This window comes from Mustelus asterias, chromosome 10 (genome assembly GCF_964213995.1).
Source record: "Mustelus asterias chromosome 10, sMusAst1.hap1.1, whole genome shotgun sequence".
In the NCBI taxonomy this organism is placed as follows: Eukaryota; Metazoa; Chordata; class Chondrichthyes; order Carcharhiniformes; family Triakidae; genus Mustelus; species Mustelus asterias.
In genome coordinates, this window is record NC_135810.1 from 48,493,874 (window position 1) to 48,502,050 (window position 8,177).

Consider the following 8,177-nt stretch of genomic DNA (forward strand, 5'->3'; position numbering starts at 1 on the left):
AGGTCCAACAAACAGCAGTGACCTGATCATCTGTTTTAGTGATGTCAGTCAAGGGATATCAGAGACTTCAGTTCCTCCTCTTCAAATTTGTGCCATGTCACTATTTTTACAGCCATCAAGGAGGGAGTTGTGGGGGGTGGAGGGGGTGGGGATGTGAAGATGGGCTTTGGTTTAATATCTCATCTGATAGATAGTAATGACACTCCCTGAGCACTGCACTGAAGCATGTGTTTTAGCCTCTGGGGTAGAAATTGAGTCCACGCCCTATTGGCTCAAAGTACAGAGAAGCTATCACTCAACCATGACTGAATCTTGACCTTTGGTTCCAAATTCCTATTCTGTTGAATTAAACGATGATGGCTCTAATACATACTGTGGTGAACCATTGTTGGTTACCACCAGGAGTGCTGAGCCATGGTTTGGCCAGCACTATGAGTCTGTAGATATGTTACTGTTGGGGTTAGGGTTGGGCTGTTCTACCTGGTAATATAGTCCTACGGTACACTCCAGTTGGCTCCGCCTTCCGGGAGAGGTATAAAGGTCACTGCTCTGCCTGGTGACCCTTTAGTCTGGGATTGTATATTGTATATAGTAGCTCCGTTATTGTTGGTAATAAAAGCCTTTATTTCCTGGGTACATCCAGCCTCCCGTGTGATTTATCGCGCATCACATACATTTAAGTTTAAAGCTCAGATTGGCCAGAATCCTGCCCACCTCTTCTTTTTATTTATGTCCACCCAGGACACCTTTCTCCCTCTTAAAGAACACATGCCCAACTAGCCTGTCAGAAAGCTCTCTGATCAACCGAATGAGTTCCAACTTAACATCTTTACCTTAGCTATCTAACTCTCCAAAAATTAATGCAGAAGCAGAATACAGCAGATGCTAGAAATCCAATATCAAAACAGAAAATGCTGGAAGGACTCAGCAGGTCTGGCAGCATCAATGGAGATGTGCTCTTAAGATGCTGGCAGACCTGTGGAGTATTTCCAGAATTTTCTGTTTTGATCTCAAAGCATTGACTTAGATCCACAATCCGAAGACTCTGTGCTCAACTCTCACAGCCTCCCACATCTCTTATATCAGCTTCCCCTCGCCATTTGGCACACAAGACCTCAATGACAAAATTTCCTCTCATTGATTCTGTTTGTAGAACAAATTGGCACATAACGGCCACAGACAGTGCACTAGTGGTGGGTTCACCAGCTTTATGTACCCTTTGAGGAGAAGGTGATGGAGTGCATGACAGGAAGATATACAACTCTTGATATGAGATGGGAAAGTTAGTGGCATCTTTCTGGTGCCAGGTTATCGACTGAACACATGCACTGTCACTATGGAATCCCTATGAAGCCTGACCGTGATGAACCATACGCTTTGGAAATCATACATTTTCTTTTGTGTGATAACCCTTTCAGAAAAAATGTGCTGGGAAGTATTTTGAAAGAGAGTTAATTGGATTCCTGATTATGACATCATTTGGTTCCAAAGAAATGCCCATATAACCTGGGGTTGTCATTAATTTCAATAGCTTTGTGTTTCCTCCTGTCTTTTTTCTTGTTCGGTAGTTGAGGACACTGAGGCCTCATACAAAGGTGAAACAAGCAAGACTCTCTCTGAATGGAACCGTTTTCTGTTTTACAGACTTACAACAGGATCCTAGTGTTGAAACAGGGCTCTGAGAAAAGAGTAGAGACTGCATTACAGTGTGTGTTAAACAGTTGGAAAGAACGCGGCACAATGGTTGCTTCTTCACAGCACCAGGGACCCAGGTTTGATTCTGGCCTTGGATGACTGTGTGGAGTTTACATATTCTCCCCGTGTCTGCGTGGATTTCCTTCAAGTGCTCCGGTTTCCTCCTGCAGTCCAAATGTGTAGATTAGATGGATTAGCCATTCTAAATTGCCCCTTATTGTCTAAAGATACTAGGTTAGGTGGTTAGCCATGGTAAATGCACAGGGTTACGTAGATAGGGCAGCAGGAAGGGCCTGGATGGGATGCTCTTTTGGAGAGTTGGTGCAGACTTGATGGGCCAGATGGCCTCTTTCAGCACTGTAGGGATTCTATGAACAAAGAACAAAGAACAGTACAGCACAGTAAACAGGCTCTTTGGCCCTCCAAGCCTCTGCCACTCATTGGTTCAACTAGACCATTCGTTTGTATCCCTCCATTCCCAGACTGCTCATGTGACTATCCAGGTAAGTCTTAAACGATGCCAGCATGTCTGCCTCCACCACCCTACTTGGCAGCCCATTCCAGGCCCCCACCACTCTCTGTGTAAAAAACATCCCTCTGATATATGAGTTATACCTCACCCCTCTCACCTTGAGCCCGTGACCCCTCGTGATCGTCACCTCCGACCTGAGAAAAAGCTTCCCACTGTTCACCCTATCTATACCCTTCATAATTTTGTACACCTCTATTAGGTCTCCCCTCATTCTCCGTCTTTCCAGGGAGAACAAGCCCAGTTTACCCAATCTCTCCTCATAGCTAAGACCCTCCATACCAGGCAACATCCTGGTAAACCTTCTCTGCACTCTCTCTAAAGCCTCCACGTCCTTCTGGTAGTGCGGCGACCAGAACTGGACGCAGTACTCCAAATGTGGCCTAACCAGCGTTCTATACAGCTGCAACATCAGACTCCAGCTTTTATACTCTATACCCCCTCCTATAAAGGCAAGCATACCATATGCCTTCTTCACCACCTTCTCCAACTGTGCTGCCACCTTCAAGGATTTGTGGATTTGCACACCTCGGTCCCTCTGTGTTTCTATACTCTTGATGGCTCTGCCATTTATTGTATAACTCCCCCCTACATTAGTTCTTCCAAAATGCATCACTTCACATTTATCTGGATTAAATTCCATCTGCCATTTCTCCGCCCAATTTTCCAGCCTATCTATATCCTGCTGTATTGTCCGACAATGTTCATCGCTATCCGCAAGTCCAGCCATCTTCGTGTCATCTGCCAACTTGCTGATAACACCAGTTACACCTTCTTCCAAATCATTTATATATATCACAAATAGCAGAGGTCCCAGTACAGAGCCCTGCGGAACACCACTGGTCACAGACTTCCAGCCGGAAAAAGACCCTTCGACTGCTACCCTCTGTCTCCTGTGGCCAAGCCAGTTTTCTACCCATCTAGCCATCTCTCCTTGTATCCCATGAGCCTTAACCTTCTGAACCAAACTGCCATGAGGGACTTTGTCAAATGCCTTACTGAAATCCATATGGACGACATCCACGGCCCTTCCTTCGTCAACCGTTTTTGACACTTCCTCAAAAAACTTCACCAAATTTGTAAGGCACGACCTCCCTCTTACAAAACCATGCTGTCTGTCATGAATGAGATTGTTCCGTTCTAAATGCGCATACAACCTGTCTCTAAGAATCCTCTCCCACAACTTCCCTACCATGGATGTCAAGCTCACTGGGCTATAATTACCTGGGTTATCCCTGCTACCCTTCTTAAATAACGGTACCACATTCACTATCCTCCAATCCTCAGGGATCTAACCTGTGTCCAATGAAGAGACAAAGATTTCCGTCAGAGACCCAGCAATTACATCTCTTGTCTGCCTGAGCAGTCTAGGATAGATGCCATCAAGCCCTGGGGATTTGTCAGTTTTAATGTTACCTAAAAAACCTAACACTTCCTCCCTTGTAATGGAGATTCTCTCTAATGGGTCAACACCTCCCTCTGAGACACTCCCAGTCAACAAGTCCCTCTCCTTTGTGAATACCGACGCAAAGTATTCATTTAGGATCTCCCCTATTCCCTTGGGTTCTAAGCATAATTCCCCTCCTTTGTCTCTGAGAGGTCCGACTTTCCCTGACAACTCTTTTGTTCCTAACATATGAATAAAATGCCTTAGGATTCTCCTTAATCCTGTCTGCCAAGAACATTTCGTGACCTCTTTTTGCCCATCTAACTCCCCATTTGAGTTCTTTCCTACTCTCTCTGTATTCCTCCAGAGCTCCATCTGTTTTCAGTTGCCTGGACCTAACGTACGCCTCTCTTTTCTTTTTGATCAGATCCTCAATTTCCCTGGTTATCCACAGCTCTCGAATCCTACCTTTCCTATCCTTCCTTTTTACAGGCACATGCCTGTCCTGCACCTTATCAACTGTTCCTTAAAAGACTCACACATGCCAGACGTGGACTTACCCCCGAACAGCCTCTCCCAATCAACGGCCACCAATTCCTGCCTAATCCGGCTATAGTTAGCCTTCCCCCAATTTAGCACCCTACCCTTAGGACAACACTCGTCCTTGTCCATTACTATCCTAAAGTTAACAGAGTTGTGGTCGCTATTTGCCACATGTTCCCCGACCGAAACTTTGACGACCTGACCGGGCTCATTTCCCAGAACTAGATCCAGTATTGTCCCCTCTCTAGTTGGGCTATCTACGTACTGTTCCAAAGAACCTTCCAGTACGCATTTTACAAATTCTTCCCCGTCCAGACCCCCAGCCCTAAGCACTTTCCAGTCTATACCAGGGAAATTGAAGTCTCCCACTACAACAACCCTATTTTTTCTGCACATATCCAGAATCTCCTGACATTTCCTTTCCTCCACTTCCCGTGGGCTGTTGGGTGGCCTGTAGTATACCCCCAGCATAGTGATTGCACCTTTCCTGTTTCTGAGCTCAATCCACAGCGACTCATTACATGACCCCTCTAAATTGTCCACCCTCTGCACCACTGTAATATGCCCTCTAACTAATACCGCTACTCCCCCACCTTTTTTAGCCCCTCCTCTGTCTCGCCTAAAACACTTATACCCCGGAATATTCAGCTGTCGGTCCTGTCCTTCTTTTAACCATGTCTCTGTCACCGCAACCACATCCAAATTCCGTGTAAGCATTAAGGCTCTAAGTTCGTCTGTCTTACCCGTTACGCTCCTTGCATTGAAGCAGATGCACTCCAGACCTCCAGGCCCACTAAGGTCATCCTGCTTCAGAATGCTCTTCTTCTTATCTAGCCTTGCCCTGGCCCCCAGCTCAACCCCAGCTCAACACCTGTTCACTCCAGCTCGACCCCAGCCTCAGTACTTACTGACCTACTGTTTTGATCCCCACCACCCTGCCACACTAGTTTAAACCCTGCCGAAACACTCTAGCAAAACTCCCAGCCAGGATATTTGTGCCATTCCAGTTAAGGTGTAACCCATCCTTTCCATACAGGTGCCATCCTCTCTTGAAGACTTCTCAATGATCTATGAATTTGAAATCATCCCTCTTGCACCAGTCCTTTAGCCACGTGTTCAATTATAGAATCTCCCTGTTCCTGGCCTCACTAGCACTAGGCACCGGGAGCAGTCCAGAGATTGCTACCCTAGAGGCCTTATTTTTTAGTCTCGCACCCATCTCCCTGAATTGCTCTCGTATGACCCCCCTGCTCTTTCTACCTACGTCATTTTCACCAATGTGTACAATTACATCTGCTTGATTACCTTCCCTTTTCAATATGCTTCCTACCTGATGCGCGATTAAATCACTCGGGAGGCTAGATCGTACCCGGGAAATAAAGGCTTTTATTACTAACAAGAATGGAGCACACTGTATACAATACAATCCAAGACTAAAGGGTCACCAGGCAGTGCAGTGACCTTTATACTTCCCCTGGTAGGCGGAGCCAACTGGAGTGTACCACAGAACAATATCAACAGGTAGAACAGCCCAACCCTAACCCCAACAGTAACAACAGTAACATATCTACAAACACCCATAGTGCTGACCATCCATGGCTCAGCACTCATAGTGGTAACCAACTATGGTTCACCACATTCACCCCTCCTTTAAAACAAAGGCCGGTGGGGCAAAAAGAAAAACAGAACAACTGTTCATATATTCACAAGTTCAGTCGTATTGGAGGACCGCACCGTCTCTGCGACCTCCTCAACACTGGCGGTAACGCCGGTTCTGGTAACCGTGGTGACCTTCTCTCCAAAGCGGTGTCCAGTGACTCCTCCAGTTCCTCACGGACAGGTGGACCACGAGGTGGCGACAATCTGCTGGACTCGAGCACGCCTCGAGGTGGTGACAATCTCCTGGACTCAGGCAAGCTGTACACGGGAGTAAGAGGATTAAGTGGTGGTCCCGATACTGCCTGCGCCGTGTCAGGAGGGGAGATAAGGGTCGGGGGGTCCCTAACTGGGGGTGTGGGAGCGACTGGGGTTTCCAAGTCCCCTGCAGGCGCCAAATCTCTAATAGAGACCGTGTCCTCTCGCCCGTCAGGATATGCCACATAGGCATATTGAGGGTTGGCGTGGAGGAGATGGACCAAAGGGTCGGACTTGCGGGTCCTAACATGCCGCCGCAGGAGGACAGGTCCTGAGTACATCAACCAAGACGGTAATGAGGTCCCAGAGGAAGACTTCCTAGGGAAGGAAAACATCCTCTCATGTGGAGTAGCATTGGTTGCCGTACAGGAGTGAGCGGATGGAATGGAGCGCATCAGAGAGTACCTCTTGCCAACGGGAGACTGGAAGACCTTTAGACCTCAACGCCAGTAAGACAGCCTTCCAGACTGTAGCATTTTCTCATTCAACCTGTTCGTTACCCCTAGGGTTGTAATTCATAGTTCTACTTGAGGCAATCCCTTTTGAGAGCAGGTATTGCCTCAATTCGTCACTCATGAATGACGAGCCCCTATCACTATGGATATAGCTGGGGTAACCGAACAGGGTGAAAAGATCCCGTTATGCTTTGATAACCATGGCAGCGGTCGTATCAGAACAGGGAATGGCAAAAGGGAATCGTGAGTACTCGTCAATCACATTGAGGAAGTACACGTTCCGATCTGTCGAAGGAAGGGGGCCCTTGAAGTCCACACTCAGTCTTTCAAAAGGGCGAGTGGCTTTAATGAGGTGAGCCCTGTCAGGTCGGTAGAAGTGCGGTTTGCATTCAGCACATACCTGGCAGCTTCGGGTTATGGACCTGACATCCTCCACTGAATAGGGTAGATTCCGGGCCTTTACGAAATGGAAGAGCCGAGTGACCCCCGGATGGCAGAGATCATTGTGGAGGGCCTGTAATCGATTCTCCTGCACACTTGCACATGTTCCCCGTGACAGGGCGTCTGAGGGCTCATTGAGCTTCCCTGGACGGTACATGATATCTTAATTGTAGGTGGAGAGTTCGATTCTCCACCTCAAGATTTTATCATTTTTGATCTTACCCCGTAACGTGTTGTTGAACATGAACGCCACGGACCGCTGGTCCGTGAGGAGGGTGAATCGTTTTCCCGCCAAGTAATGGCACCAATACCGAACGGCCTCCACAATGGCCTGGGCCTCCTTTTCCACCGCAGAGTGCCGAATTTCGGGGCCTTGGAGGGTGCGAGAGAAAAAGGTGACGGGCCTGCCCGCCTGGTTAAGTGTGGCGGCCAGGGCGAAATCAGATGCATCACTCTCCGCCTGGAAGGGGATGGACTCATCAACAGCGTGCATCGTGGCTCTTGCGATGTCGGCTTTTATCCCTTCAAAGGCTAAACGAGCCTCTGTTGCTAGGGGAAAGGAGGTAGACTTGATGAGCGGACGGGCTTTGTCCGCATAATTGGGAACCCACTGTGCATAGTATGAAAAGAAGCCTAAGCACCTTCTCAGTGCTTTGATGCTAGTGGGCAGGGGAAGTTCAAGGAGGGGACGCATACGGTCTGGATCAGGGCCAAGGACCCCGTTTTCCACCACGTGTCTGAGAATTGCTAGGCGGCGCTTGCGAAATACGCACTTCTCCCTGTTGTAGGTCAGATTCAGGCAAGACGCAGTGCGTAAAAATCTAAGGAGGTTGGCATCGTGGTCCTGCTGGTCATGGCCGCAGATGGTGACGTTATCCAGGTACGGGAAGGTAGCCCGCAGCCCGTTCTGGTCCACCATTCAGTCCATTGCACGCTGGAAGACCGAGACCCCATTCGTGACGCCAAAGGGAACCCTTAAAAAGTGATAAAGACGACCATCCGCCTCAAAGGCCGTGTATTTTCGGTCCTCTGGGCGAATGGGAAGCTGGTGGTAAGCTGACTTCAAGTCAATGGTGGAGAACACCCGGTACTGCGCAATCTGGTTGACCATGTCAGATATGCGCGGGAGATGATACACATCCAGCTGCGAAGATCTATTAATGGTCTGACTATAGTCTATGACCATCTGGGGTTTGTTTCCAGTTTTAACCAC